Source organism: Cherax quadricarinatus, chromosome 43 (genome assembly GCF_038502225.1).
Source record: "Cherax quadricarinatus isolate ZL_2023a chromosome 43, ASM3850222v1, whole genome shotgun sequence".
NCBI classification, from domain to species: Eukaryota; Metazoa; Arthropoda; class Malacostraca; order Decapoda; family Parastacidae; genus Cherax; species Cherax quadricarinatus.
In genome coordinates, this window is record NC_091334.1 from 16,429,718 (window position 1) to 16,441,611 (window position 11,894).

Consider the following 11,894-nt stretch of genomic DNA (forward strand, 5'->3'; position numbering starts at 1 on the left):
ACTCACCCCTAATTTTCTTGTGTTTTGGTCCATCCTGGACCATTGTCAAGTAACAAGTGACTTGCAGCTTGACAGTGGTCCAGAATGGACCAAAATGTGATCATAAAGTTCTTCTCCTGAGTGTAGGTTACTGGTGAAGATTGCTGCTCTTCTTTAAATGTAGTTGGAAAACTTAGGTGTGATAAGTCAGTGGTGTCTTTAATTTGTTTCGGTAAGTTCTTGGTACTTTTACTCATTTTTAGGTTTTTAAATAGCTTTAAAACTGTAAGTGTTTTAAAGTGTATGAGATGTGCACAAGACAAGTTATAGTGGAAATATTTTTTTCCACGTCAGTTGATTCCTAGCAAGGTAATGATATGTTCTTCATTATAGCATTCATTCAATAACTGTCCTGCCAGAAGTGCATGAACCTCACAGCTCAAATGGCCCTCCAAACTGAAACATCCCTACCCATTTTTTCAAGTGCAGGCATTGTGTTTTCCTTCACCGGAACTCAAGTTTGATTAATTGATGCATAGATAACTTTTCAATTCCATGTGAAAGTTATAGGGTATTGATATAAGCAAGGGATGGTCTTAAGGATTCATTGAATCAAAATCTACAGAAATTAACTCATTGTAATAAGCCTTGGCACTCCCTTTTCTCTTGTAACATTTTTGCTTTAATGTGTGTATCGTAGTAATGCTAAGATGGAGCAGAGCAAGGATTTAGTAAGGCAGTGTTTTGCTCAGAGAGAACCTTCTATCTATGGTAATCCCAAATGTCTCCAAACATGTTTTGAGAAGCATTGTATATCAGGCTTTAATTAGGGAATTCTTGTTCCTCTTCATTCTCATACTAGTAAACACTACTTTGTTTGTTAATAAAGATGTGTTTTATAGTAAACCCAACTGGCTTAAGGCTTGTTTAGATCTTAGTTGATTCATTTTTTCTTTCTCTTTGATACAGCATTACTAAACACTTGGCTCTCTATTTGTTTAGACTCTCACATTGTATTCCAGCTTTTAGTTGGGTAAAAGCACACACGTGGAGTTAATGGGACATTTTTATTGTGGCAACGTTTTGCTCTCCAGGAGCTTTGACAAGCCGTTATGGGTTGAGCAAAACATTGCCACAATAAAAAATGTCACATTTGTTGTACACATGTCCTTTTACCTATCATATTGTAGTAATTCTACCAACTTTTAGTTGACTCATTGTTTTTATCTTGACAGTAGGACTGTGCTGCATAATGAACAAAGCATTTTTGTTTTCATAATGGAGCCATGACATTTTCTCTCAACTCTTGTAGACCTTTATGTCTAGTCTGATTGAATCATATTCTTTTCTTTCCATTGTTCAGTTCTGACATCTACATTTATCTTACCTGATCATGGCATTAATGTTGGGCAGAATAATAAGACTGCTCAATGCAAAATTTTATGTATTTTTTTAAATTTTAATATGTTAAAAAAGGAAACATTAATTGATTGTACATGCCATAAAAATCTTGTGTTATTATAAATCTGTATTATAATAGTGTATCTTAATATTTGAGGATAACATCAGCTCATAAGCAGGTTACCATATTAATTGATGCTGTATGGCCTGCTCAGACTATATGTTTTGTGTTCTGAGCACCTCTGCAAAAACAGTGATTATGTGTGAGTGAGGTGAAAGAGTTGAATGATGATGAAAGTATTTTCTTTTTGGGGATTTTCTTTCTTTTTGGGTCACCGTGCCTCGGTGGGAGACGGCCGACTTGTTAAAAAAAAATATATATATATTTTTTTTTTTCAACAAGTTGGTCGTATCCCACCGAGGCAGGGTGACCCAAAAAAGAAAGAAAATCCCCAAAAAGAAAATACTTTCATCATCATTCAACACTTTCACCACACTCACACATTATCACTGCTTTTGCAGAGGTGCTCAGAATACAACAGTTTAGAAGCATATACGTATAAAGATACACAACATATCCCTCCAAACTGCCAATATCCCAAACCCCTCCTTTAAAGTGCAGGCATTGTACTTCCCATTTCCAGGACTCAAGTCCGACTATAAGAAAATAACCGGTTTCCCTGAATCCCTTCACTAAATATTACCCTGCTCACACTCCAACAGATCGTCAGGTCCCAAGTATCATTCGTCTCCATTCACTCCTATCTAACACGCTCATGCACGCTTGCTGGAAGTCCAAGCCCCTCGCCCACAAAACCTCCTTTACCCCCTCTTTCCAACCCTTTTGAGGACGACCCCTACCCCTCTTTCCTTCCCCTATAGATTTATATGCTTTCCATGTCATTCTACTTTGATCCATTCTCTCTAAATGACCAAACCACCTCAACAACCCCTCTTCTGCCCTCTGACTAATGTTTTTATTAACTCCACACCTTCTCCTAATTTCCACACTCCGAATTTTCTGCATAATATTTACACCACACATTGCCCTTAGACAGGACATCTCCACTGCCTCCAACCGTCTCCTCGCTGCTGCATTTACCACCCAAGCTTCACATCCATATAAGAGTGTTGGTACTACTATACTTTCATACATTCCCTTCTTTGCCTCCATAGATAACGTTTTTTGACTCCACATATACCTCAATGCACCACTCACCTTTTTTCCCTCATCAATTCTATGATTAACCTCATCCTTCATAAATCCATCCGCCGACACGTCAACTCCCAAGTATCTGAAAACATTCACTTCTTCCATACTCCTCCTCCCCAATTTGATATCCAATTTTTCTTTATCTAAATCATTTGATACCCTCATCACCTTACTCTTTTCTATGTTCACTTTCAACTTTCTACCTTTACACACATTGTCAAACTCATCCACTAACCTTTGCAATTTTTCTTTAGAATCTCCCATAAGCACAGTATCATCAGCAAAAAGTAACTGTGTCAATTCCCATTTTGAATTTGATTCCCCATAATTTAATCCCACCCCTCTCCCGAACACCCTAGCATTTACTTCTTTTACAACCCCATCTATAAATATATTAAACAACCATGGTGACATTACACATCCCTGTCTAAGACCTACTTTTACCGGGAAGTAGTCTCCCCCTCTTCTACACACCCTAACCTGAGCCTCACTATCCTCATAAAAACTCTTTACAGCATTTAATAACTTACCACCTATTCCATATACTTGCAACATCTGCCACATTGCTCCTCTATCCACTCTATCATATGCTTTTTCTAAATCCATAAATGCAATAAAAACTTCCCTACCTTTATCTAAATACTGTTCACATATATGCTTCAATGTAAACACTTGATCTACACATCCCCTACCCACTCTGAAACCTCCTTGCTCATCCGCAATCCTAGCAATCCTACATTCTGTCTTACCTCTAATTCTTTCAATTATAACCCTACCGTACACTTTTCCTGGTATACTCAGTAAACTTATTCCTCTATAATTTTTACAGTCTCTTTTGTCCCCTTTCCCTTTATATAAAGGGACTATACATGCTCTCTGCCAATCCCTAGGTACCTTCCCCTCTTTCATACATTTATTAAACAAAAGTACCAACCACTCCAACACTATATCCCCCCCTGCTTTTAACATTTCTGTCATGATCCCATCAGTTCCAGCTGCTTTACCCCCTTTCATTTTACGTAATGCCTCACGTACCTCCCCCACACTTACATTCTGCTCTTCTTCACTCCTAAAAGATGGTATACCTCCCTGACCAGTGCATGAAATTACTGCCTCTGTTTCTTCCTTAACATTTAAAAGTTCCTCAAAATATTCTCGCCATCTACCTAATACCTCCATCTCCCCATCTACTAACTCCCCTACTCCGTTTTTAACTGACAAATCCATACTTTCCCTAGGCTTTCTTAACTTGTTTAACTCCAAAATTTTTTCTTATTTTCATTAAAATTTCTTGACAGTGCCTCTCCCACTCTATCATCTGCTCACCTTTTGCACTCTCTCACCACTCTCTTTACCTTTCTTTTACTCTCCATATACTCTGCTCTTCTTATAACACTTCTGCTTTGTAAAAACCGCTCATAAGCTACCTTTTTCTCTTTTATCACACCCTTTACTTCATCATTCCACCAATCACTCCTCTTTCCTCCTGCCCCCACCCTCCTATAACCACAAACTTCTGCCCCACATTCTAATACTGCATTTTTAAAACTATTCCAACCCTCTTCAACCCCCCCACTACTCATCTTTGCACTAGCCCACCTTTCTGCCAATAGTCGCTTATATCTCACCCGAACTTCCTCCTCCCTTAGTTTATACACTTTCACCTCCCTCTTACTTGTTGTTGCCACCTTCCTCTTTTCCCATCCACCTCTTACTCTAACTGTAGCTACATCTAAATAATGATCCGATATATCAGTTGCCCCTCTATAAACATGTACATCCTGGAGCCTACCCATCAACCTTTTATCCACCAATACATAATCTAATAAACTACTTTCATTACGTGCTACATCATACCTTGTATATTTATTTATACTCTTTTTCATAAAATATGTATTACTTATTACCAAATCTCTTTCTACACATAGCTCAATTAAAGGCTCCCCATTTATATTTACCCCTGGCACCCCAAATTTACCTACTACTCCCTCCATAACATTTTTATCCACTTCAGCATTGAAATCCCCAACCACCATTACTCTCACACTTGATTCAAAACTCCCCACGCATTCACTCAACATTTCCCAAAATCTCTCTCTCTCCTCTACACTTCTCTCTTCTCCAGGTGCATACACGCTTATTATAACCCACTTTTCACATCCAATCTTTATTTTACTCCACATAATCCTTGAATTAATTCACTTATAGTCCCTCTTTTCCTGCCATAGCTTATCCTTCAACATTATTGCTCTAACTCTATTTGAAACCCCTGACCTAATCCCATTTATTCCTCTCCACTGAAACTCTCCCACCCTCTTCAGCTTTGTTTCACTTAAAGCCAGGACATCCAGCTTCTTCTCATTCATAACATCCACAATCATCTCTTTCTTATCATCTGCACAACATCCACGCACATTCAGACTTCCCACTTTGACAATTTTCTTCTTCTTATTCTTTTTAGTAATCTTTACAGGAAAAGGGGTTACTAGCCCATTGTTCCTGGCATTTTAGTTGACTTTTACAACACGCATGGCTTACGGAGGAAAGATTCTTATTCCACTTCCCCATGGATATAAAAGGAAAAGTAATAAGACCAAGAACTATTAAGATAAAATCAAAGAAAACTCAGATGAGTGTGTATAAATAAACGTGTACATGTATGTGTAGTGTGACCTAAGTGTAAGTAGAAGTAGCAAGACATACCTGTAATCTTGCATATTTATGAGACAGACAAAAGACACCAGCAATCCTACCATCATGTAAAACAATTACAGGCTTTCGTTTTACACTTACCGTCCTGCCAAGTGAGTGTAAAACGAAAGCCTGCAATATATATATATATATACATGTATATATATATTGCAGTAAAAATTATGTATGCATGTTTGTATGCATGTGTAGGGACTTATGGAATATGGAATCTTCATGAAGACTCAGTGTTACAGGAGTATATGTATATTGTGGGTACAGGCTCCCCAAAATCATCTGTTGTCTATTCGCTTTGGTGCATATATTGTTAGGAACTGCTGTACAGTATTTTGTATACATCATGTATTTGCAAATGGGACCTTAGTTTTCATGGTGTATTTCTGAGTGAATGTCAGGGTATATTTCTGAGTGAATGTCAGGGTATATTTCTGAGTGAATGTCACGGTGTATTTCTGAGTGAATGTCACGGTGTATTTCTGAGTGAATGTCATGGTGTATTTCTGAGTGAATGTCATAGTGTATTTCTGAGTGAATGTCACGGTGTATTTCTGAGTGAATGTCATGGTTTATTTCTGAGGGAGTGTGTAGGGCTGCAGTTTTATGCATGCATGATTATCAGTTCAGTTTTGCAGGAGCCAAGCTCCACTCCTTGCCCTGATGTGAAATATCCTTGGCATGTCTATTTTTAAACCCATGAATAGAATCTGCATCTATTATGTCATTGTTCAGTTCATTCCATTTCTTTACTATGAAAGTTGAAAAAAAAATACAACTATAAATACAGTAAAACAACTTGAAGGTACTTAATCCCTTAAATTGTAAATAAAACATTCTACACAAGGTTCTTATCCTTGATCCACAATAAACATTCAAGTATATGTCTTCTTGCTTCTATTCGAGCTCAGATGCAAGTCTTGATGCACTTCTTTGTGCTGTTTTTGTGTATTACTTTATTTTACAAGATGAGGTCCCACTCCAGTGTTCACATTATGTGTATGTTTGAATGTGCATATGTGAAAATGTTTATTTGGTTTGTGAGTAGAGGGCATGTGGGTGATGGATTGCATTGAATGTTTTTTTTTATATTTGATTTTTTCTTTTTATTATTTATCTATTTAGTATATTATTTATCACATCAGTCTAGTCAATTGTTTATTCATACCAAGCTTGCCACGCATTATTGCACCTATGCACATACCCATGGCAGTTTTGAAAATGGAATGTCATTCAATTATTGGTGTCGGTACAATTGCCAGCGGTGATGATTTGTTCATTTTTTCTCAGTATTTTATTGTCCTCTTGTTTACATCACAAATTTAGTTCACTACATCATCAGAATTGTCTTTAATCTCATATTTGTGTTGTAATTTTTAATTACTGCATTAGAAGCAGTAAGTCTTCTTGTTTATGTTGATAAGGTTTAAACTTATCACTTGTATCTTGTGTTGAAGGCTCTCCCTATCCATCCTATCATTTTCCTAGTAGATGTGATAATAACATTGTTGGGATCTTTGAAAGCAATATCCTCTGACATTATCACTCCTAAGGTCCTCACATTAATTTTCCCTCTGTGGTTAGAATTGGTTTTATGCTCTGAACAAGCTTGTAATTTCTCACTTCACAGTACTGCAGCGTCCTTATTTTGCCTGCTCATTTTCACCCTTACTTTCTTTGTTTCTCTCTGATTTATTGTTCTTTTAGGCATTGAACATTTCATTAGCACTGAATTCTGTTTGGCATTTCTTCACTCTTTCTCGGTCACTAAATTTTACAAAACTTGCACTTGTACAGGAATGATATGTTTACAACTGTCATGGGGCTAATTACCTATTTGTAATTGTACATTGTATTTGTTTTGTAATTATTTGTTATCTATTTGTAGTTTATGGAGCAAAATTATACTCGTGTCCTGTCATCAGTAATTGTTGAATCTTGTAGTTTTTTAAATTTCCAATAGTTGTAGCACTTATAATTTCCTCTTGAAATTCATTCCATTGGTCTACCATCCTATTTGTGAAGAAAGACTTTCTAGTATTCCTTTGCCAACACTTATTTATCAGTTTTTAGTTGTGGTCTGTCATTCTCTTTGTATTAGATAATAAGAAAACTGTATTTTTCATATTCTTTTATATCCTTGTGTGTGATTATCAGTTTTCCTCTGCATCCTCCTATCTGTATTCACCTAATTGTACTCGCCTAATTGTGGTCGCAGGGGTCGAGACTGAGCTCCTGGCCCCGCCTCTTCACTGATCGCTACTAGGTCCTCTCTCTCTCTGCTTCCAGAGCTTTGTCACACCTCGTCTTAAAGCTATGTATGGTTCCTGTGTGTGTGTACTCAACTATTTGTGGTTGCAGGGGTTGAGACATAGCTCTTGGCCCCTCTTCACCAATCACTACTAGGTCCTCTCTCTTCCTGTTCCATGAGATTTATCATCCCTCATCTTAAAACTATGTATGGTTCCTGCCTCCACTACATCACTTGCCAGACTATTCCACTTCTGACAACTCTATGACTAAAGAAATACAGTGGACCCCCGCATAACGATTACCTCCGAATGTGACCAATTATGTAAGTGTATTTATGTAAGTGCGTTTGTACGTGTATGTTTGGGGGTCTGAAATGGACTAATCTACTTCACAATATTTCTTATGGGAACAAATTCGATCAGTACTGGCACCTGAACATACTTCTGGAGTGAAAAAATATCGTTAACCGGGGGTCCACTGTACTTTCTAACATCTCTTTGACTCATCTGAGTCTTCAACTTCCAATTGTGACTCCTTGTTTCTGTGTCCCATCTCTGGAACACCCTGTCTCTCCACCTTGTTAATTCCTCACAGTATTTTGTATGTCGTTATCACGTCTCCCCTAACCCTCCTGTCCTCCAGTGTTGTCAGGTCGATTTCCCTTAACCTTTCTTCGTGGGACATTCCCCCTAGCTCTGGAATTAGCCTTGTTGCAAACTTTTGCACTTTCTCTAATTTCTTGATTTGCTTGACCAGTTGTGGGTTCCAAACTGGTGCTGCATACTCCAGTATGGGCCTGATGTACACGGTGTACAGAGTCTTGAATGATTCCTTACTGAGGTATCAAAACTTTATTCTCAGATTTGCCAGGCACCCATATGCTGCAGCAGTTATCTGGTTGATGTGCACCTCAGGAGATGTGCTCGTTACTATACTCACTCTAAGATCCTTTTCCTTGAGTGAGATTTGCAGTCTTTGGCTAAATAGTCTATACTCTGTGGTCTTATTTGCCCACCTAGTCTTCACTCTGTCTGCAGTCTTCTTTGCCCTTCCCCGATCTTCATGACTTTGCATTCAAGGAGCCAGTTGTTGGACCAAGCTTCCAGCCTGTCCAGATCTGTTTATAGTCCTGCCTGATCCTCATCTGATTTAATTTTCCTCATTAACTTCACATCATCTGCAAATAGGGACACTTCTGAGTCTATCCCTTCTGTCATGTCATTCACACATACCAAAAATAGTACTGGTCCTAGGACTGACCCCTGTGGAACCCCACTCATCACAGTTGCCCGCTCTGATACCTCGTCATGTACCATTACTCGTTGTTGCCTCCCTGTCAGGTATTCTCTGATCCATTGCAGTGCCCTTCCTGTTATATGTGCCTGATCCTCTAGCTTTTGCACTAATCTCTTGTGAGGAATTGTGTCAAAGGCCTTCTTGCAGTCCAAGAAAATGCAGTCTACCCATCCCTCTCTCTTGTGTCTTACTTCTGTTACCTTGTCATAAAACTCCAGTAGGTTTGTGACACAGGATTTGCCTTCCATGAATCCATGCCGGTTGTCGTTTTATAAGCTTGTTCCATTCTTCATTCTAGGTGCTCCACCACTCTCCTAATAATCTTCTGTGTGTGTTTGTTTGTGTGTGTACTCACCTATTTGTGGTTGCATGGGTCAAGTCCTAGCCTCTCCTCTTAGCTGGTCACTACTAGGTCCACTCTTTCCCTGCTCCATGAGCTTTATCATATCTCTTCTTAAAGCTATGTATGGATTCTGTCTCCACTACATCACTTTCCAGATTGTTCCACTTCCTCATAACTCTGTGACTGAAGAAATACCTCCTAATATCCCTGTAGCTCATATAAGTCTTCAACTTCCAGTTGTGACCCCTTGTTGCTGTGTCCCATCTCTGAAACATTATGTCTCTATCCACCTTGTCAATTCGTCTCAGTATTTTGTCATTATCATGTCCTCCCTATCCCTCCTGTCCTCCAGTGTCATCAGGTCGATTTCCCTTAACCTCTCCTTGTAGGACATACCCCTTAGCTCTGGGACTAGTCTTGTTGCAAACTTTTGCACTTTCTCTATATTCTTCTTTCAATGTACCAGCCGTATCCAGCTGAGGTGGGGTGGCCCAAAAGAAAAAAACTAAAGTTTCTCCTTTTAAATTTAGTAATATACGTATACAGGAGAAGGGGTTACTAGCCCCTTACTCCTGGCATTTTAGTTGCCTCTTACGACACGCATGGCTTACAGAGGGAGAATTCTGTTCCACTTCCCCAGGGAGATAAGAGGAAATAAACAAGAACAAGAATTAGAAAGAAAATAGAAGAAAACCCAGAGGGGTGTGTATATATATGCTTTACACGTATGTGTAGTGTGACCTAAGTGTAAGCAGAAGTAGCAAGACGTACCTGTAATCTTGCATATTTATGAGACAGACAAAAGACACCGGCAATCCTACCATCATGTAAAACAATTACAGGCTTTCGTTTTACACTCACTTGGCAGGACGGTAGTACCTCCCTGGGCGGTTGCTGTCTACCAACCTACTACCTAAAACTTTCTCTATATATATGTATTTTTTGTGTGTGTGTGCGTGTGTGTGTATGCATGTGTGTGCATGTGTGTGTGCGTGTGTGCGTGTGTGTGTGTGTGTGTGTGTGTGTGTGTACTCACCTAGTTGAGGTTGCAGGGGTCGAGTCCAAGCTCCTGGCCCTGCCTCTTCACTGGTCGCTACTAGGTCACTCTCCCTGAACCATGAGCTTTATCGTACCTCTGCTTAAAGCTATGTATGGATCCTGACTCCACTACATCGCTTCCCAAACTATTCCACTTCCTGACTACTCTGTGGCTGAAGAAATACTTCCTAACATCCCTTTGATTCATCTGTGTCTTCAACTTCCAACTGTGTCCCCTTGTTACTGTGTCCAGTCTCTGGAACATCCTGTCTTTGTCCACCTTGTCAATTCCTCTCAGTATTTTGTAAGTCGTTATCATGTCCCCCCTATCTCTCCTGTCCTCCAGTGTCGTCAGGTTGATTTCCCTTAACCTCTCCTCATAGGACATACCTCTTAGCTCTGGGACTAGTCTTGTTGGAAACCTTTGCACTTTCTCTAGTTTCTTTACATGCTTGGCTAGGTGTGGGTTCCAAACTGGTGCCGCATACTCCAATATGGGCCTAACGTACACGGTGTACAGGGTCCTGAACGATTCCTTATTAAGATGTCGGAATGCTGTTCTGAGGTTTGCCAGGTGCCCATATGCTGCAGCAGTTATTTGGTTGATGTGTGCTTCAGGAGATGTGCCTGGTGTTATACTCACCCCAAGATCTTTTTCCTTGAGTGATGTTTGTAGTCTCTGACCCCCTAGACTGTACTTCATCTGCGGTCTTCTTTGCCCTTCCCCAATCCTCATGACTTTGCACTTGGTGGGATTGAACTCCAGGAGCCAGTTGCTGGACCAGGTCTGCAGCCTGTCCAGATCCCTTTGTATTTCTGCCTGGTCTTCGATCGAATGAACTCTTCTCATCAACTTCACGTCATCTGCAAACAGTGACGCCTCGGAGTTTATTCCTTCCGTCATGTCGTTCACAAATACCAGAAACAGCACTGGTCCTAGGACTGACCCCTGTGGGACCCCGCTGGTCACAGGTGCCCACTCTGACACCTCTCCTCGTACCATTACTCGCTGCTGTCTTCCTGACAAGTATTCCCTGATCCATTGCAGTGCCTTCCCTGTTATTCCTGCTTGGTCCTCCAGTTTTTGCACTAATCTCTTGTGTGGTACTGTGTCAAACGCCTTCTTGCAGTCTAAGAAAATGCAATCCACCCACCCTTCTCTCTCTTGTCTTACTGCTGTCACCATGTCATAGAACTCCAGTAGGTTTGTGACACAGGATTGTGTGTGTGTGTGTGCGCGCGTGCACTTGTGTGTGCTCACCTAGTTGTGGTTGCAGGGATCGATTCACAGCTGTGTGTGTGTGTGAGAGAGAGAGGGTACGTGTGTGTGAGTGCATGCATGTACATGTGTGTCATTACCATTTATGTGTACACGGACAGTAAAGTGATAGTGATAATGCAGACGTGTATTAAGATGTTGTTCTTTCTCTGATAACAGAGTAAGTTTGAAGTTCTTGTTGACATGTTTCTCCAACGTTGTCTCAGTGTACTTGTAAGAGTGACAATGTCTATGTTAAATTGTTTATATGTTTTTATACGTGTTTTGATATATGTTTGTGTGTGTTTATTGAGCATAAGTTTCATGTGGTAGGAATTAACATTGGTAAATATTGTTGACCTCTGGTATATGTTTGTGTATATCAGAGCATTAAGGCTGTTAAGATTCAT